Raw genomic sequence first — 22,183 nt, 5'->3', positions numbered from 1 at the left:
GTTCTCTTCTGAAACCAGCCTGAATTTCTGGAAGTTCCCTGTTGATATACTGCTGCAGCCACTTTTGAATGATCCTCAGCAAAATTTCCCTTGTGTGTGATATTAATGATATTGTTCTATAATTTCCACATTTGGTTGGATCACCTTTCTTGGGGATAGGCATAAATATGGATCTCTTCCAGTCAGTTGGTCAGGAAGCTGTCTTCCATATTTCTTGGCATAGACGAGTGAGCACCTTCAGTGTTGCATCTGTTTGTTGAAACATCTTAATTGATATTCCATCAATTCCCGGAGCCTTGTTTTTCGCCAGTGCCTTCAGAGCGGCTTGGACTTCTTCCTTCAGTACCATCAGTTTCTGATCATATGCCACCTCTTGAAATGGTTGATTATCGACTAATTCTTTTTGGTATAATGACTGTGTATTCCTTCTGTCTTCTTTTGATGCTTCCTGTGCCGTTTAATATTTTCCCTATGGAATCCTTCGCTATTGCAACTCGAGGCTTGAATTTTTTCTTCAGTTCTTTCAGCTTGAGAAATGCCGAGCGTGTTCTTCCCTTTTGGTTTTCCATCTCCAGCTCTTTGCACCTGTCATTATAATACTTTACTTTGTCTTCTCGAGAGGCCCTTTGAAATCTGAACTTCATAGAAGACCTGGTCCTTCTCAAATTACTTGAATAATTCAATGGGTTTGAGAATATCAAATCACACACTGATTGTTTTCATTGAAAATTTGAAAAAAAAAGTGATTTTTATGTTAAGATCGGTACAGCTTGGAAGTTAAGAGTGAGACATAAAGGTAGGCTTCCTCCTTAGAATGGGAAGGTCTAAATACCAGGATCATTCACTTTCTTCTCTTTCTGTTTCATAAATATCAATGAGCCCTTAGAAACTGGAATAACATGGACAAATTTGGCTAACCGTGTGCTCTGGACATTGAGCTCTCAAGGCCACACAACTGTATATAACCAGCCCATGCCCTCCAAGTCTTCAGTTTGCCAATCCCAGTCCAGTGATCTCCATACCTGTGTCTCTCTTCTAGAGTGGTCCATGCTTAGTCTTTCTTCCCGACAGTCCTGCAGAAGGAGCCTCAGCCCTCAAGCCCACCAGGCAGGAGAGGAGTGGTTGACCCACATTCCTTGGCCATTCCCCAGAAAAGACACAGCACAATCCAGTGAGTGCCGTGTGAGACAGTGCAGTGGGTTTGCGGAGCATTGTTTTGTCCTCATCAGGACAAGCAGCACACTTGGGTTGGTCAGATGGGAGCCCTGAAGTGCTAAGTTTCAGCTCAGAGGCCTGTGAAATTTCTGTTCGTAGTTCTGGTAGAAGCCCAAGAAGGCTCATTTAGAGTTTTAATTTATTCTACATTGGTTCTATGTCCTATGGGCACTTCCCCACCAGCACAGGAAATGGGTCCCTCTCACCTGTCCCCTAAACACTTCAAAATGATACTGTAGATGATGACGATAATGTCAATGATGAGGATGAGGGCGGTAACCACAATATCATGAGCATTTGTTGAAAACTGCCCAGTGACAGGATCTGAGCTAAGTTGTGCATGTAGCTTATTTCCTTTCTCTGCACAACCACACCCATAAAAGGGAAACACATATTATTGTTCTTTCACAGAAGAGAAAAGGAGCACGGCCTCTTTTTTTTTAACTTGTACCGGATCATGGACCAGAAAAGTTGAAGCCAGGTTTGAATCTGGGCAGTGTGATGCCAGACATGTGGGACCTGGCCCATATTCTTCTTTGCGCACCCACCCTGCCGTTTCACTTGCTTGTTCTCTCCAGGTACAGACCTTCTGCTCACTGTGCTCTTCTGTGGTGGTGGAGGTAGTGCCTGCTAGAACACAATGGACAGCAGCGGGCACTTGTTGCTGCATCTATTATAGGAAGGATGGTTGAAATCACAGGTGAGAATTCATAGAATGCTTTGGAAGATGAAAATTCAGGGCATCTTGCTCTCTTGTCCCTGTTCCTGGATTTTGTCTCATTCTTGTAACGTAGCCCATCTTGATTTCAATGGGAGACATAAAGCCAGATTTTCAAGTCCAGTTCATAGTGAGGAAACAGGAATCAGTTTAAAGGTGTAACTTAGATGTACCTTTGATTAAGTTCTGTGGACCTCTGCTTTGAACATTTTGAAATGTGAGGAAACACAATAAAGATGCTTAGTGTATGGGCCTCAGATAGCTATAATTTAATTGTGAATCCAACTTCTTATCATCTCTGAGTCTCTGCATTGCCATCTGAGTTGATCCATAGTTGATAGAGAGGTCTGCATTGCTGTAAGGATTGAATAGATAATGGATAATACTTTTGTGATTAATCTTGTGATGGATGCATATAGTAAGGGCCAATTATTTTTGGGTATTGTTCTTATTAATTTAAATTAGGCTAAGCTCCATACAATTCAACTAAATATACTGGATCAGAATGTTTTGTTTTTTCTGAATCCCTGAAAGAACATTTAATTTTCATTTTTATACAGGAAGATATTGAATGCTAGGAGGGAAACCGCTGAGCCTCATTCATTTCTGGTTTCCCAGAGCCTATCACATGCTTGACATGGAGAAGGCTACAAACACAATCACAGCAAAGAATCTGTTAAAACATTGAATAGACCCATTCTTGGTTCACAGGAACAAAAATTAGACTGTATGTCTTCCACTCATTTAGCATTGCAAGGTAATCATGACAAGGCACACAAGAAGGCCCTCATGCATTTCACATTGAAGAATCAGAATGAACAATTTCAGTGCTAGTTTAAATGTTAGAGTCTAAATCTTTAGACTTCAGGCTTTATGTTTAAAGACTGGTTTCAGGGAGGAGACTTGACCACCCCTTAAACTCAGAGGTCCCCCGTAGCTAGGGTCGGAGGTCAGTGTTTCAGCAGATTTCTCAGTTTTTAGACAGAGAATAAGAGAGAACTTTTGCTTCTGTCTTCTCTGAAAATAAGCAGAAATCCATGTTATCTCTTTTTTACCCTGTGTGTTGTCATGTTCAACTATAATTGGTATGTTTTATTGCCAGTAAAGTATTGTTGTATGACATATTTATATTTTGTTTCATATATTATGCTTTATTGCCAATTAGGGAATTGTTGTTTGATATTTATAGCTTTATTGACATGTTTCAAGGCCAAGTTAATTAATTCAAAATTATGGGAATTGTTTAATGACTAACACCTATGTGTTTTTTAAGAACCTTACAGAATCAGATGTGATTTGAGAGCATACAGAGAGCACACATAACAAAAATATACCCACCAAATTCATGATGGAGCTTTCCTTTGGGCACAGGTATGGAGAGGAATGAGATCATGTAGGGAGAGCAGGAAAACTCAAGTTTGTTTGGTAATATTTTAAATCTCTACAGTATGGTTATAAAGCAAGTATTATTAAATGTGTATATTTTTAATATGGGGAGTACATATTAATGATAAAATAATAACAGATAACATTATTGGAGCCTTTACTAAGAGCCTGGCAATAATCTAATGCAATGGCTGTCAACCCTGGCTGTACTCTAGGATGACCAAAGGACTCACATGTAGAGTCTGATTTAATTGGTTCTAGGTTGTGGCCCCACCAGGTGACTGTCAATTTGCCATACTGTGGTGGCTGTGTGTTGCTCTGATACTGGAAGTGTTGCCACTGGCATTTCAAATACCAGCAGAGTCACCTTTTGTGCACAGGTTTCAGTGGAGCTTCCAGACTAAGACAGACTAGGAAGAAAGAATTGGGGGTCTACTTCTGAAAAAACTGGCCAGTGAAAATGTTATGAATAGCAGTAGAACATTGTCTGATATAGGGGCAGAAAATGAGCCCCTCAGGTTGGAAGGCACTCAAAATACAACTGGCGAAGAGCTGCGTCCTCAAAGTAGAGTGAACCTTAATGACACTGATGGAGTCAAGCTTTCAGGACCTTCATTTGCTGATGTGGCACCACTCAAAATGAGAAGAAACAGCTGCAAATGTCCATTAATAATTGGAATGTGGAATGTATTAAGTATGAATCTAGGAAAATTGGAAGTTGTCAGAAATGAAATGGAACACATACACATCAATATTCTATGCATTTGTGAGCTGAAATCGACTGGTATTGGCCATTATGCATTGGATAATCATATGACCTACTATATTGGGAATGACAAATTGAAGAGAAATGGCATCACGTTCCTTGTAAAAAAGAATATTTCAAGATCTATCCTGAAGTACAATGCTGCCAGTGATAGGATAATATCCATACACCTACAAGGAAGTCCAGTTAATATGACTATTATTCAGATTTACCCACCAACCACTAAGGTTAAAGATGAAGAAAATTATTACCAACTTCTTCAGTCTGAAATTGATCAAACATACAATCAAGATGCATTGATAATTACTGACAATTGGAAGTCAAAAGTTGGAAACAAAGAAGGACTGGTAGTTGGAAAATATGGCCTTGGTGATAGAAATGATGCCAGAGATTGCATATAGATTTTGCAGGACCAATGATTTTTTTCATTGCAAATACCCTTTTTTCACCAACATAAACGGTGACTATACACATGGACCTTACCAGATGGAATACACAGGAATCAAATCAACTACATCTGTGGAAAGAGACGATGGAAAAGCTCAATATCGTCAGTCAGAACAAGGTTGGGGGTCATTTGTGGAACAGACCATCAATTGCTCATCTGCAAATTCAAGACGAAGCTGAAGAAAATTAGAGCAAGCTCCCCCTGCCCCACCAAAAAAGCCCAGGAGAGCCAAAATACGACTTGAGTATATCCCACTTGAATTTGGAGATCGTCTCAGGAATAGATTTGACACATTGAACACTAATGACTGAAGACCAGATGACTTGTAGAATGACATCAAGGACATCATAGATGAAGAAAGCAGAAGGTAAATAAAAAGACAAGAAAGAAAGACCTAAATGGATGTCAGAAGAGACTCTGAAAGTTGCTCTTGAACATAGAGTAGCTAAAACAAAACAAAGAAATGATGAAGTAAAAGAGCTGAAAATAAGACAAAGTGAAGTATTATAATGAAATGTGCAAAGACCTGGATATAGAAAACCAGAAGGGTAGAACACATTTGGCATTTCTCAAGCTGAAAGAACTGAAGAAAAAATTCAAGCCTCGAGTCGCAATATTGAAGGATTCTACAGGGAAAATATTGAATGACACAGGAAGCATCAAAAGAAGACGGAAGGAATATACAGTGTCACTGCACCAAAAAGAATTGGTCGATGCTCAACTATTTTAGGATGTAGCATATGATCAAGAACCAATGGTACTGAAGGAAGAAGTCCAAGCTGCACTTAAAGCATTGGCAAAAAACAAGGCTTCAGGAATGGATGGAATACCAATTGAGATGTTTCAACAAACAGATGCAGTGCTGAGAGTGCTCAGCTGCCTGGCCAGCTGATTGGAAAACTTGGAGGACAGCTGCCTGGCCAGCTGATTGGAAGAGATCCACATTTGTGCCAATCCAAAGAAAGGTAATCCAACAGACTGTGGATATTATGGAAAAATATTATTAAAATCACACACAAGTAAAATTATGCTAAAAATCATTCAAAAGTGGTTACAGCAGACCATTGACAGGGAACTGCCAGAAATCAAGCCAGATTTAGAAGAGGACATGGAAAGAGGAATATCATTGCTGATGTCAAATGGATCCTGGCTGAAAGCGGAGAATACCAGAAAGATGTTTACCTGTGTTTTATTGACTATACAAAACATTTGGCCATGTGGATCCTAACAAATTATGGATAACATTGCAAAAATGGGAATTCCAGATCACTTAATTGTGCTCATGAGGAACCTGTACATAGACTAAGGGGCAGTCATTCGAACAGAACAAGGAGATACTGTGTGGCTTAAAGTCAGTAAAGGTGTGTTAGGGTTGTATCTTTTCTTCATACTTATTCAATCTGTATGCCGAGCAAATAATCCAAGAATGTGGACTATATAAAGAAGAATTTGACATCAGGATTGGAGGGAAACTCATTAACAACCTGTGATATGCAGATGACACAATCTTGCTTGCTGAAAGTGAAGAGGACTTGAAGCACTTGCAGTATGACTTGCACCTTAATATAAAGAAAACAAAAATTCTCACATCTGGGCCAATAAACAGCATCATGATAAATGGAGAAAATATTGAAGTTGTCAAGAACTTCATTTTACTTGGATCCACCATCAACACCCATGGAAGCAGCAGTCAAGAAATCAAAGGATGCATTCCCACTTTGGTGAATGGTGTCTGGGGTCTTCAAAGCTAACAAGCAACCATCTAAGATGCATCAATTGGTCCCAAACCACCTGGAGAAAAGAAGAATGAGGAACTCTGAAGACACAAGGAAAATATTAGCCCAAGAGACAATAGGGGCCATATAAACCAGAGACTCTATCAGCCTGAGACCAGAAGAACTAGACGGTGCCCATCTACCACCAAGGACTGCCCTGACAAGGAACATGACAGAGGCCTTGAAGGTGCAGGAGAAAAGTGGGGTGCAGAACTCAAATTCTAGTGAAAAGACCAGACTTAATGGTCTGACTGAGACTGGAGGACCCCAGAAGACATGGCCCCTGGACTCTCTGTTAATCCAGAACTAAAACCATTCCTGAAGCCAACTCTTCAGACAAAGAATAGACTGGACTTTAAGACATAAAATGATCCTTGTGAAGAGTGTGCTCTTAGTTCAAATAGATACACGAGACTAAATGGGCAGCTACTGTCCGGAGGTGATATGAGGAGGCAGAAAGGGATGGGAGCTAGTTGAATGGACACAGGAGATCTGGGGTGGAAAGGAGGAATGTACAGTCACATTGTAGGGATAGCAACTAGGGTCACATAACAATGTGTGTGCCTAAATTTTTGTATGAGAAAATAACTTGAGCTGTAAACTTTCACCTAAAGCGCGTGCATCCGCGCAAACACACACACACACACACACAAAAGAAATCAAAGGGTGCATTGGGTTGATCTGCTGCACCAGACCTCTTTCAAGTGTTGAAAAAAGCGAAGATGTCATATTGAGTACTAAGGTGCACCTGACCCAAGCCATGGTATTTTCAATTGCCTCATATGCTTGTAAAAGCTGGAGAATGACTAAGGAAGACCGATGTAGAATTTATGCCTTTGAATTATGGTGTTGGCTAAGAATATTGAATATACCATTGTGATGGTTAAGGTTGTGTGTCAAATTGGCTGGGTTGTGATGCGCACTGATTTGGCAGCTGTATGACATTATGATCACTTCCACAATGAAATTTGATATAATGTGGTCACCTTCATCATGGGATCTGCTGTGAGTAGCCAATCAAGTGAGTTAGTTTGGGCATGTGGCCTGCATCAAACATAGGTGGACATTCTGGCAAGGCTTGTGGGCTTTTGCTGGTTCTAGATCCATCAGTTGGCTCTTGCTTGTCTGACCTCCAGTTCTTGTGACTTGAGCTAGCAGCTTACCTGTGGTCTTGCCTGCTGATCTTGGGATTTTTCAATCTCCACAGTCTATGATCAAGAGCCCTGCTCTGTGTCTGCTGATCTTGGGTTTATCAGCCCCTTCAGCTATGTGAACCAGGAGAAGCCTCTGTCCTGACCCACAGACTTGGTATGTTCCAGCCTGTACAACTGCATGAGCCGTTTCCTTGATATTAATCTCTCTCTCTATATTTATACTCTTTACTGGCTTTGCTTCTCTGGAGAACCCAGCCTAAGACAACCATGGACTGCCAGAAGAACAAACAGATCTGTCTTGGAAGAATTACAGCCAGAACGCTTCTTGGAAGTGAGGATGTCTCACATATCTTGGACATGTTATCAGGAGGGATCAATTCCTGGAGAAGGACATCATGCTTGGTAAATTAGTGTCAGAGAAAAAGAGGAAGACTCTCAAGGAGATGGAATGACACAGTGGCTGCAACAAGGGTCTTAAGCATAACGACAATTGTTAGGATGGTGCAGGACTGAGCAGTGTTTCGTTCTGTGCACATAAGGTCGCTATGAGTAGGAACTGACTCAATGGCACCTAACAGCAATACATATGCCATAACCACTGCATGATTGAGTTCTATAAAACCTGTAGAACCTTCTGTATTTGTCATCTATGACCCAAACATCCTAGAATTGCACAACTCTCTTTTTTTAAATATACAGTTCTCAACCCTTTCCACAGTCCATGTTTACTGTCATACAGCTCTTGCATGGATCTGATTTATTTGTGCAAGTTATGTGAGAGGATGCACATGACTGGTCTTCAAGCTTGGCTTCATACGGGAATCACTTGGTGAGCTTGAAAACTCCTAATGCTTGCGTCCCACCACCAGAGATTCTGATTTAAGTGGAGTGGGGTGTGGTACGAGCATGAAGTGTGTAGAAAGCACCCCAGGTAGTTCTAAAGTACAGCCAAGGTTGAAAACTATGGATCTTTGTCATATCTTTCCTTCAAAGATGCCTAGTATGTCTTGGGCCTTTTACTCCTAATACACAAATGCTGAAGATCTTGAAGTGATCAGAGTTCACAAGGGAGAAGATATGAAAGAGGTTACCCTAGCGTCAGGCAATGTGATTTTTCTCAGTTGTCACGGTAATATTTTTTTCACATATCTTCTTCTTACACATTATAGAGCTAGTTGTGTGTGCTGGACATTAAGCCTTTGTCTCTCTGTTCTAAACTCACCCTTCTATACCTTTCTGTATGATGCCGGGGTGGAGAGGGGGAGAGATAAAAGAGGGAAGGAATTTGTCACATCACTGCTCTGATTTCCATCTGGCTTTTTTGTGAGGTTCTTACAATAGTGTTTAACAAAGCTCACCATGCCCTAATAGGTCCAATCTTTTTCCCCATTGGCTTTGGAATGGTTGTTACTTCTTGCAGGTACTATTTCTGTGTTACCACATGTTTTCTGTTACTTCTTTCTATCCAACAACAACCATTTAACCAGTGGCCTATATTAAATTACGTTCTTTAAAATCACTACTGCTGTTCTTCTCGGTTGAACCCTGACTGAAAAATGACATACCATAAATAAAGGTATGTTGTGAGGTCTTTGTAATTGGAAGTACAGGTGTTTGTAGATATGTCTTGGTCAAGGGTGTACAATTAAGTTTAAGGTGGTGGGTTCATATTTATAGCTTCTGTGTGGCTTTCATGGTGCCTGAGGATTATTAAGTTACCCAAGTTATTAGGAATAAATTTAACTTCATCTTCTTTTCATTACTCTAGAATAGCAAAGCGCCAAGTCTTCAGAAAAGGATACCCTTACCTTTCACTAGTTACAGGCTTCCTGGGATTTCACTTTGTGAACATGTTCCCCTCTCCTCTGTCATGATGAATCTGTCTCAGGGCTCGTCCTGTCCTTCATTATATGGATATCCATCTTTCCTTTAAGACGCCTTCTTCTGTGGTAGTAATCTGGGTCCAATAACCACTTTGGTTTTACTGCCTTTCATCCCTAAGCTAAATGCCCACCATCTTCACTAATAAGAAACGTCGATTCTCAAAGTGTGCTTGAACCAGGGTACATAATGGATGACCTTCGAATTAATGTTTGCACAATGAGACCTTGAGAAGTTTAAGGGGAGGGACTGAATATCACTGATCTCTATACTCAAAACCTAGCACAGCATGGGCAGAGATTTGACACATCTCCACTTTGTATAATTTTGAATAAATTATTTACTTATAAGAAAATGTGAAGGCATTTTGTCATCCATGCATCCAGTATTTTCCTTCCTCCCTTAACCACCAGGCCTTCTACAGAGATCTTTATGAGCTCACGATAGGAGAAATATATGGTTTGCTTTTATTATTATGAACGAACATTCAAGGGAATCTCTATTTCTTGGATATAGAAATATACCTTAAACAAGATTAAGAATTATAAAGGGAGGGTTTTGATAAGTTCTGTGAATAACCAAGGGATGAAAAATAAATTGGGTATCTAAAAGAGGAATGCAAGAAGGTTGTGATCTTTCTGTGACCTTCAAGGATGCTCATCATAAGAGAAAGAGTTGGGAAAAGCACATTTTACCAAACAATCATAACTGTCTTTGGTTGTCATGTACTGTCTTAGTTATCTAGTGCTGCTGTAACAGAAATACCACAAGTGGATGGCTTTAACAAAGAGAAATTTATTTCCTCACAATAAAAAAAAGGCTAAAAGTCCAAATTCAGGATGTCAGCTCCAGGGGAAGGCTTTCTATCTCTGTCGGCCTTCTCATCAATCTTGCCCTGGACTAGAAGCTTCTCTGCGCAGGAACCCCGGGTCCAAAGGACATGCTCTGCTCCTGGCACTGCTTTCTTGGTGGTATGAAATCCCGCTGTCTCTCTGCTTGCTTCTTTCTTTTATATCTCAAGAGACTGCCTCAAGACACGATCCAGTCTTATAGATTGAGTCCTGCCTCACTACACAACTGCCGCCTATCCTCTCTCATTAACATCATAGAGGCAGGACTTACAACATGTAGGAAAGTCACACAATACCAGGAACCATGGCCCAGCCAAATTGATACACATATTTTTGGGGGACATAATTCAATCCATGACATATACCATGTACTTGAAACACAGCTGTGGCAGTACCCTACGATCTGACAACCTCTACCCACTATAAAATGACTTCAGTTTAATATTACATTTTTGCTACTGCCCCAGAATTCTCAAATGTCTCAACACTGAGACTCACCCTCTTCCTTTAAAGACGTGTCATTTGAGCATCTTGTCTCCTCCAAGTTACCATCTGCTCTTTGTGTGTACTCACATAAATGGCATTTGTTCTTCCATATTCAATACCAGTTAGTGACAAACCAGTCTCCAAGTTTGTCAGCAAAGAGATCTCTGAGCCAGGAGGTCTGCATGAGTAGGATGTAGAAAGTTGCAGTAGACCATCATTCTCACGTACTCCACTTTATCCACTAGAAAAAACTCAGATAAAACAAAGGCACATTTTATTAAAACTTCCAAACGCAAAGATATCTAAATAAAATACGTTCTGAAGTGAAGTGAGCTCTTTCTAATTAAGCAGAAATCAGAAGCTGCTGGGGATATTGTTTGAATTTGTGTATGGAATGACTGCAACTGGGCTAATATCAATGGAAAGACTTTGCTGGTGTTAGAGAAACCAGGGTCTTCTGACTTCAAGACCAGGAGCAGCATACTGGGGTATGGAGGAATACTACCATGTGCCTGTTTATCTTCAGGGGATGTTTGCTGAAAGCATGGTGGTGCAATGGATTGAGACTATGTTGGGAAGCAGAGAGACCTCTCTAAAGTCTAGTGGTGCTTAGAGCCATCAGCCTTATAATGAAGCCTGTGTAAGTGTGTAGCTTCTAAGATTCTCCCAACAAACCCACTTCCTGTATTCATACTCTTGTGGATAACCATCCTCTTGAGTGTGTGCTGGACTCAGTTAATTGCCTGCATAAAATAGAATTTGGAAAACCATTGGCATATCACTTCCAACAATGGTGTGTAAAAACAATGTAGCTTTCATCTTCGCAGCCCCCTTCTGTTCTCTGGCCAGCCTATTCTGACAAAAACCAGCTTCCGTGTGGTCAGCTGCCTGGTGGAGAGACCCATGTGGTCAGAAGTTAAGAAAGGCCTCTGGCCAACAGTCTGTGAGGAACAAATTCTGCCAGCTGACACCTGAGTGACCTTGGAATCAGATCCTTATCCAGTCAAACCTTGAGATGACTGCAGCCCTTGACAACATTTTGAATGCAGTCTTCTCTGAGGCCCATAGAGGTATTTAGGTGAAGGATCAAGTTACCAAATAAGTACAACAAAATAGTTTTCTAAAGTACCAACTTAACTACACAGAAAATTTAGAACTGGTACTGTTATTCAAATGGGCAAAAAGTACAAATTGCCAAAGTATAGAATTCAAAAAAAATCAGACGTTTTCCTTCATGACACAAATTATTAATTCAGAAAATGAAAACAGTGTCAGATTCTTGGTACAGAAGACCTGTTGCTGTTGTTAGGTGTTGTGAGTTGATTTTGACCCTTAAGGACACCATGTGACAGAGTAGAACTGCCCCATAGAGTTTTCTAGGCTATAATCTTTATGGGAGCCAAACGCCAGCTTTCTCCTGTGGAGTGTCTAAGTGGCTTCCAACTGCCAAACTTTCAGTTAGCAGCTGAGCGCTTTAACCATTGTACCAACAGGGCTTTTATAGAATATTTAATCCTCTCTGAATAACATGGTTCATTTAATGGGTTTGAGGATATTAAATCACACATCGATTGTTTAGATTGAAAAAAAAAGTGTCCAATTTTTATGTTAAGATCCATACAACTTGGAAGTTAGAGGTGAGGAAAACAGGTGAGTTTCCTCCTTACAATGGCAGGGCCCAGAAACCAGGAACATTCACTTTCTACTCTTTCTGTTTCATTAATACTAATAAGTCTTCAGAGATTGGAATAACATGAACCAAGTTGGCTAATTGTGAGCTCTGGGCATTGAGCTCCCAAAGCCATACAACCGTAAATATTCTGCCTGTACTCTCAAGGTCTTCAGTTTGCTCTTCCTAGTACAGAAAGCTCCATAACTGTGTCTTTCCTCTAAGTGGTCCTTTAAATCAGGAGGCCCATGCCTGAATCTCTCTTCCTGTCAGTACTGAGGAAAGAGCCCCAACCCTCATTGCTTACCAGGCAAGGCAGTGATGGTGGACCCACACTTCTTGGTCATGCCCCAGCAGAGGCCCAGCACAATCCAGTGAGTGCCGTGGGAATCAGTGGACACAGAGGGGCTGGGAAGCATTGTTTTCTCCTCATCAGGAGAACTAACACAGTTGGGGTGGCCGAATGGTAGGCCCTGAAATGCTAAAGTTTCAGCTCAGAGGCCTGCCAAGCTTCTGTTCCTGGTTCTGGTAGAGGTCTGAGAAGGCACCTTTAGACTTTTAATTTCTTCTACATTGATTCTAGCTCCCATAGGCACTTCCTCACCAGAACAAGAATTGAATGCCTCTCATCTGTCTCCTAACACTTCAACATGATCTAGTTGATGATGATGATAACCAAAATGATGAGGATGATGGTAGTAACCATAGTATTGTGAAAGTCTATTGAAGGCACCCAGTGCCAGAATCTGAACTAAGTTTTCTATGTAACTTGTTTCATTCTTCTGCACAACCATACCTAGAGAAGAATACACTTTATGTCATTTCATAGAAGAGAAAATGAGCAGTCTTTTTTTCATAACTTGTTTCAGGTCTTGGCCAGAAAAGATTGAAGCCAGGTTTGAATCCAGGCAGTGTGACACCAGACACAGGGCACCTGGCCATATTCTCCCCTGCTATCCACCGTGTCATTTCATTTCCTTGGTCTCTCCACACAGAGACCCCTGGTCACTATTCTCTTTAATGGGGGGTTCTACTAGACCACAGTGGACAGCAGTGGGTGCCTCTTGGTGTTCTCCACTATCAGAAAGATAGTTGAGAATACAGCAGAAGATCCCATTAGGAGATGACAGATGATAATTCAGGACACATCTCTCTCTTGCCCATTCTCCTGGATTTTATCTCAGCTGTCCACTTCCTTTCATCATTATAATTTAGCCCATCTCAATCTCAGAGACACAAAGACAGGATCTTGGGTTCCGTTCCTATTCAGGACACTGGATTGAGTGTAAAGGTGTAACTTAGATGTATCCTTGGTTAAGTCCTCTGGACTTTTGCTTTTAAATGTTTTGAGATATGAGGAAACAGAGTGAAGATGGTCAGTGCATGGGCCTCAGGGACTTAAAATTTAATGTGAATCCTGTCTGCTCTATTGATGATCTGTGTGCCATGGGGCAAGTTCTTAGTATCTCTCTGCCTCTACATTGCCATCTGTGTTGATCCACAGCTGATAGAGAGATATGCATTACTGGACTATTGAACAGATAATGCATATTACGTATGTGATTAAATATGTGATGGATGCCTATAGTCAGGACACATTAATTTTACATATTATTATTATAAATTAGATAAGGCTTCATACCATTCAACCAACATATCCTGTGATCTGATGGTTTTGTTTGGATCCCTTTTAAGTGCATTTTATTTGGATTTTTATGCAAGTAGCTAGTGAATACTTGTAAGTAAACCATTGAGTCTCATTCATTTCTGATTCCCCATAGCCTAGCCCATGGTTGTCACAGAGTAGACTATAGCCACAAGGACAGTAACGAATCTGTGTTAACTGTGGCATAGACCCTTGGTTCCTTTGTGCCTTGTTTCACAGGATCAGAGTGTAGAATGCTTTCCTACCTGTGCTTTCATCCCTCCAAGCATGTCCCATAGAACTACAGACAAGATAAAATAGGGTGTGAATATGTCTATATCATGGACTTTCCAGGGGACCTATTTATTTAACAAAGTGTACAACATTCAATTATTTTCAAAAAAATTGTGGAGATTTTCATAAAAATGAAAACTAACAAGGAAAAATGGAGAAAGGGAAAGTAAATCTTAACTGTGTGAACCTAGGCACATTTTGTGATTTCAATACATTCTGTGTTTGAATTTCCTGGGACATATTAGGCTTCTATCTTCCCCATATAATTAGATAAAACTGGGATTATATTTCAACAATAAACCCACTACTCTTATATTGATTCAAATTCTGATTAAAAAACAATGTCCAAGTATTTACTAACTGCCAAACCTTTGTTAGTTGCCACACACATCCTGACGATGGTTATTATTCCCCCTATTTCCACGTAAGAGAGATTGAGAGATTTACCTGCACTCCACATTTAGTGTGTGACAGATATGGGATTAGGACCTTGCCCTCCTGATTCCTGTCCCAGGGCTCTGTCTCCTGAAGCAGACCTGAATGATTGTGTTTCTTGTCAGTTGAGGAAATGAAGACTGAACCATTGATTCTTCCTCTTACAACTCGGTGAGCTGATCTGTGAATTAAGAGAACGGGACAGATGGTCTACAGGGAACTTTATAGCATGAATCTTGTGGATTGTAGGGTTTCTATGAATAGTAACACATTTTACTGCATACTCAGGAAATCTGAACTATGGGAATGTTATTCCCTATACTAAAAAACAAAACAAAACCCATTGTCATCGAGTCAATACTGACTCATAGTGACACTATAGGATAGAGTAGAACTGCCCCGCAGTGTTTTCAAGGAGCAGCTGGTTGATTTGAACTGCTGACCTTTTGGTTAGCAGCCAAACACTTAACCACTGTGCCTCCAGGGTACCATTATTCCCTATACTGGATGGTAATTTTTATGTGGGTCTATCATGGAATGATCATTACCAGACAACTCTCATGGATATTTGATTCCATACCTTGAAATAAGAGCATGTATTTGTGTCTGACTTTCTATTGGTAAACAAATGTTGGTAATTAATAGTAAATTTGAACATGCATTAATTTTACACCTTGAACAACTATGCTCCATGCACATGAAATGTAGAAATTCTCAATTGTGACTAATAAATTAATACATCATTAATTATATATAAATAAATAAATTCTCAATTGTGAATAATATGTACATTGGAGGAAGAGTTTTACTATGATGGTCTTAATAAGAAATTGACATAAAATGATCCTTTGCTTAGTAATACCATGTACCATTTAAAGTGTTTGAAATAGATGTGTGTACTTCTCAAAGACAGTTAAAACACAGTGTAGTAAATAAGAACTTTTGTGGGACGATATGTGTAGGATTATACTATTTAGGTAGATTTTCAAGAAAACTGGTTATGGATACATAAATTAATACTAAATATTATGAAATTATTGAGAGGAAAATATACCCACATAATTTATGACAGAGATTGCTTTTGGGGACCAGGTGTGTGGAGGAATAGGATCAAATACTGAGAGCAAGAAAACTTAAGTTTTAATGCTAAGAATTTTAAACCTCTGAAATATGAGTTATGAAGTAAATATTATTAAATGATTATATAATTAATGTTGGGAGTAGATATTAGTGATAATAATAGGTCACATTGATGGAGAACTTACAAGAGCCTGGCAATAATATAAAGCAATGGTTTTCAACCCTTGCTGTACTTCAGGATGACCAAGAGACTCACACGTAGAGTCTGATTTAATGAGTTCTAGGTTGTGGCCAGCTCATAAGTGTATTTTAAGAGAACCATAGATAATTATAATGATCCACTAGCATTGAAACTACTCGTATAAATACTTCATAAAAATATTCATACGTATTATTTAATCTAATTTCTTTCTACAACTCTAAATATTAGGTTTAATTAATACATATATTTCAGCAAATAATTAATGTGTTATTTCATACTATCCTCTCTTCTTTTCACTTTTATGTTTTCCCAAACGAAATCATATTCGACCTATCAATAGAAATGAAGAAGTGAGTTGCCATCAGGGAGCTCAAATGAGGAGAATTCCAATCCCCCCAATAAGGAAGGATTGACTTGGAAAGCTCTTAAGTAGGCCTAAGATGACTGGGTTTCAGGTCTGGCTCTCTGATTATGAATATTTCATTTTAATTTAGAATCCAGCTAATGAGGTGCCTGGGTGAAGCAAACAGTTTGAGCTTGACTACTACCCTAAAGGTTGGTGGTTCAAACACACCCTTCAGCTCCATGAAAGAAAGGCCTGGAGATCTGCTTCTCTAAAAGTTGTTGTTGTTACGTGCCACCGAGTCTGTTCCAACTCATAGGATCCTACGCACTACAGAATGAAACATTGCTCAGCCCTGTGCCATCCTCAAAATCATGGTTATGCTTGAGCCCACTGTTGCGGCCACTGTGTCAATCCATCTCTTTGAGGGTCTTCCTCTTTTTCGCTGACCCTCTACCAAGCATGGTGTCATTCTCCAGGGACTGATCCCTCCTGATAACACGTCCAAAGTATGTGAGACATAGTCTTGACATCCTTGCTTCCAAGGAGCATTCTGATTGTACATCGTCCAAGACAGATTTGTTCGTTCTATTGGCAGTCCATGGAATCTTCAGTATTCTTCACCAACACCATAATTCAAAGGCATGAATTCTTCTTTGGTCTTCTTTATTCATTGTTTTGCTTTCACATGCATATGAGACGATTGAAAATACCATGGCTTGGGTTAGGTACTCATTAGTCTTCAAGGCGACATCTTTGGCTTTCAACACTTTAAAGAGGTCTTTTGCAGCAGATTTGCCCAATGCAATGCGTCTTTTGATTTCTTGACTGCTTCTTCCATGGGCATTGACTGTGGATCCAAGTAAAATGAAATCCTTGACAATGCCAATCTTTTCTCTGTTTATTATGTTGTTGCTTATTGGTCCACTTGTGACGAATTTTGTTTTCTCTGTGTTGAGATGTAATTCATACTGAAGGCTATGGTCTTTGATCTTCATCAGTAAGTGCTTCAAGTCCTCTTCACTTTCAGCAAGCAAGGCTGTGTCATCTGCATAATGCGGGTTGTTAATGAGAACTCGTCCAATCTTGATGCCCTGGTGTTCTTCATAAAGTCCAGCTTCTGGGATCATTTGCTCAGCATACAGATTGAATAAGCCAAAACGTGACGCTATCGAGTCAAGTCCGACTCATAGAGACCCTATAGGGCAGAGTGGAGCTGTCCCATAGATTTTCCACAAGACTGCCTGGTGGATTCAAACTGCCAACCTTTTGGTTAGCAGACATAGCTCTTAATCATTATGCCAACAGGGTTTCCGCAGATTGAATAGGTATGGTGAAATGACACAACCCTGAGGCACATCTTTGCTGACTTTAAACCACACAGTATTCCCTTGTTCTGTTCCAACAACTGCCTCTTGATCTGTGTACAGATTCCTCATGAGCACAATTAAGTGTTCTGGGATTCTCATTCTTTGCAATGTTATCCATAATTTGTTATGATGCACAGAGTTGAATGGCTTTGCATAGTCAATAAAACACAGGTAAACATCTTTCTGGTATTCTCTGCTTTCAGCCAGGATCCATCTGACATCATCAATGATATCCCTGGTTCCACGCCCTCTTCTGAATCTGGCCCGAATTTCTGGCAGTTCCCCATTGATACACTGCTACAGCTGCTTTTGAGTGATCTTCAGCAAAATTTTACTTGCTTGTGATATTAATGATATTGTTTGATAATTTCCACATTCAGTTGGATCATCTTTTTTGGGAACAGGCGTAAGTACGGATTTTTTCCAGTGGTTGGCCAGGTAGCTATCTTCCAAATTTCTTGGCGTAGACAAGTGAGCGCTTCCAGCGTTGTATCCGTTTGTTGAAACATCTCAATTGGCATTATGTCAATTCCTGGAGCCTTGTTTTTCACCAGTGCCTTCAGTGCCGCTTGAACTTCTTCCTTCAGCACCATAGGTTCCTGATAATACGCTACCTCCTGGAATAGTTGAACATCGACCAATTCTTTTGGTATGGTGACTCTGTGTATTCCTTCCATCTTCTTTTGCCGCTTCCTGCATCATTTAATATTTTCCCCATAGAATCCTTCACCATTGCAACTCGAGGCTTGAATGTTTTCTTCAGTTCTTTCACTTGAGAAATAATGAGCGTGTTCTTCCCTTTTGGTTTTCTATCTCTAGCTCTTTGCACATGTTATTATAATACTTTATTTTGTCTTCTGGAGCTGCTCTTTGAAATCTCCTGTTCTAGTCTTCTACTTCATCATTTCTTCCTTTTACGTTAGCTGCTCAGTGTTCAAGAGGAAGTGTCAGCATCTCTTCTGACGTCTATTTTTTTTTCTGTCATTTTAATGACCTCTTGCTTTCTTCATGGATGATGCCCTTGATGTCGTTCCACAATGCATCTGGCCTTCGGTCATTAGTGTTCAATACATCAAGTCTATTCTTGAGATGGTCTCTAAATTCAGGTGGGATATACCTTGAGTATATCCCACTCTCGTCGACTTGTTCTAATTTTCTTCAATTTCAACTTGAACTTGGATATAAGCAATTGATCATCTGTTCTGCAGTCTCCCCCTAGCCTTTTATGACAGATGATATTGAGCTTTTCTGTCATCTCTTTTCACAGATATAGTGGATTTGATTCCTGTGTATTTTATCTAGCAATATCCATGTGTATAGTCACCTTTTATGTTGGTGAAAAAAAGTATTTGCAATGAAGAACTCATTGGTCTTGCAAAATTCTACCATGCAATCGCCGGCATTGTTTCTATCACCAAGGCCATATTTTCCAACTACCGATTCTTCTTCTTTGTTTTCACCTTTTGCATTTCAATCACCAGTAATTATCAATGCATCTTGATTGCATGTACGATCAATTTCAGACTGCAGCAGCTGGTGAAAATCTGGAATTTCTTCATCTTTGGCCTTAGTGATTGGTGCATAAATTTCAATAATAGTCGTATTAACTGGTGTTCATTGTAGGTGTATGGATATTTTTCTGTCACTGACAGCGCTGTACTTCAGGATAGATCTTGAAATGTTCTTTTTGACGATGAATGCAATGCCATTCCTCTTCAAGTTGTCATTCCTGGCATAGTAGACCATGTGATTGTCTAATTCAAAATGGCCAATATCAGTCCATTTCAGTTCACTAATGGCTAAGATATCAATGTTTATGTGTTCCATTTCATTTTTGACAATTTCCAATTTTCCTAGATTCATACTTTGTACATTCCATGTTCTGATTGTTAATGGATGTTTGCAGCTGTTTCTTCTCATTTTGAGTTGTGCCACCTCAGCAAATGAAGGTCCTGGACACTTGAGCCTATCCACATCATCAAGGTTGACTCTACTTTGAGAAGGCAGCCCTTCCCCAGTGCTTTTTGAGTGCCTTTGAATCTGGGGGGCTCATCTTCTGGCACTATATCAGATAATATTTCCCTGCTATTCATAAGGTTTTTACTGGCTAATTCTTTTTAGAAGTAGACTGCTGGGTCCTTCTTCCTAGTCTGTCTTGGTCTGGAAGCTCAGCTGAGACCTGTCTTCCATGGGTGACCCTGCTGGTATTTGAATACTGGTGGCATAGCTTCACCCATGTGTCTGTCAGTTTGTTATACTGTGCAGGCTTGTGTGTTGCTGCGATGCTGGAAGGTATGCCACCATTTTTCTGTAAAAATTACGGAAAAGAAAATCCTATGCAGCAGTTCTATTCTGTAACACATGGGATTGCCATCAGTCGGAATCCACATGACGGCAATGTTTTTTTCTTTTTTTTAATTGTGTTCCTATCCCTTACTTGTTGTTTAATAGATATTCCAGATCAAGGAAATTCATTGCACAGTACTTGGATAAAATAAAGTACATATGAGCACTTTTAAAAGGAACTACCATTTGTTGTTTAGTAGATTCTGATTCATGGCGACACTATGTGTGTCAGAGTAGAACTGTGCTCCATGGGGTTTTCAATGACTGATTTTTCAGAAGTAGATCACCAGGCCTTTCTTCTGAGGTGCCTCTGCGTAGACTCCAACATTTTGGTTAGCAGTCAAGTGTGTTAACTGCTTGCCAACCCTGGGACTGCAAGTGTTTCCTAGTGTTATTTAATTGAAATAATTTTTTTCTTAAAGAAGGATATTTCTTATTGCATTGTTTCCCTTACAGAAGAGGGGCCTAATATTTTGCTCCTTCTGTAAATTTGTTATCTTAAAATATCATGGCTATTCTAATGTTCTTTAGCCCAGCATCTCTAAAGTTGGGTTGAATAAAGAGATAGGGGAAGAGCAAAGCAAACAATGAGGAAGGAGTTCTGAGAAGTATAGTACTGGTGTTTGCTACTACCAAGTAATTTTGCTGCAGTTATTGGGATATGAGGTCCATAAGTGTGGACCTCACTTGTGAATTTGTATGCTTTATTTGTGAGTTTCTTGAATTTGAAATACAGACACAGTGCTGGGTGCCTGTTTACCTGTTTTAACGATTCTCTTTTCTTTTTCAAAAAGCTATCTCAGGTACGTGGAGCCACAGAATCTAACATGTGTCTCAGAATTCCTCCTCCTGGGACTCTCTGAGGACACAGAACTGCAGCCCCTCCTCTTTGGGCTGTTCCTGTCCATGTACCTGATCACTGTTACTGGGAACCTGCTCATCATCCTGGCTGTTACCTCTGACCTGCACCTCCATACCCCCATGTACTTCTTCCTCTCCAACCTGTCCTTAGCTGACATCGGTTTCATTTCCAGCACAGTTCCAAAGATGCTAGTGAATATCCAGACCCACAGCAAATCCATCACCTATGCTGGCTGCCTGATACAAGTGTCCTTTTTTATCTCTTTGGATATCTGGACAGCCTGCTCCTCACTGTGATGGCTTATGACCGGTTTGTGGCCATCTGTCACCCCCTGCACTACACAGTCATCATGAATCCCTGCCTCTGTGGCTTGCTAGTGTTGATATCTTATTTCATTAGCCTTTTGGACTCCCAGCTGCACATTTCAATGGTGTCACAACTTACCTTCTGCACAGATCTGGAAATCCCACATTTCTTCTGTGACCCTCCTCAACTCTTTAAATTTGCATGTTCTGACACCTCCATCCATATCATATTAATGTATTGTATTGGTGCCATCTTTGGTGGTGTTCCAGTCTCGGGAGTCCTTTTCTCGTACACTCGAATTGCTTCTTCCATTCTGAGAGTCTCATCTTCACATGGAAGGTGTAAACCCTTTTCCACCTGTGGCTCTCACCTGTCAGTTGTTTGCTTATTTTATGGAACAGGTCTTGGAGTGTACCTCAGTTCCGCTGTCATATCTTCTCCCAGGAAGTGTGTGGTGTCCTCAGTGATGTACACCGTGGTGACCCCCATGCTGAACCCCTTCATCTACAGTCTGAGAAACAAGGACATCAAGAAGGCCCTCTGGAGGATCCTCAGTAGAAAAGTCTACTATTAAAACTTGTGCAATCTTTTTTGACACGTGGATTAGAAAATATGGCAAAGCCTAACATCTGCAATCATAAAACTTGCCTCTTGGTTACATAATTTTTGTAGCTCTCAGAGGTTTCAGTCTCGAGATTTTATATCTGAACATTGCTTCCTTTGTCACAACTTTATTGGGATAGTGGGAATGTTCTGGGATATGTCAATCTACATGATGGATCAAATCCCATTGTAGTTATGGAGACTTCTGTAGCTTCTCAACTATGACCCAGGATTTCTGGTATAATGCACAACTCTATTTTTATGTACTTAGAACCTTCATCCTTTACCATAATTCACGTCTATTATCTAGACTAGTTTTTCATCTAACAGAACCGTATATGCAGGTTT

At 40.1% G+C, this 22,183-nt stretch overlaps 1 pseudogene; it reads left to right on the top strand.

The window, feature by feature from the left end:
* Positions 1–12,670: 12,670 nt before the first annotated feature.
* Positions 12,671–21,806, top strand: LOC126071196 (olfactory receptor 18-like; annotated as a pseudogene).
* The last annotated feature ends 377 nt before the right edge of the window (positions 21,807–22,183 follow it).

The sequence above is a fragment of the Elephas maximus genome, chromosome 3, assembly GCF_024166365.1.
Source record: "Elephas maximus indicus isolate mEleMax1 chromosome 3, mEleMax1 primary haplotype, whole genome shotgun sequence".
NCBI classification, from domain to species: domain Eukaryota; kingdom Metazoa; phylum Chordata; class Mammalia; order Proboscidea; family Elephantidae; genus Elephas; species Elephas maximus.
Note: the sequence above shows the minus strand (reverse complement) of the source record. Positions and strands in the feature narration are given on the sequence as shown.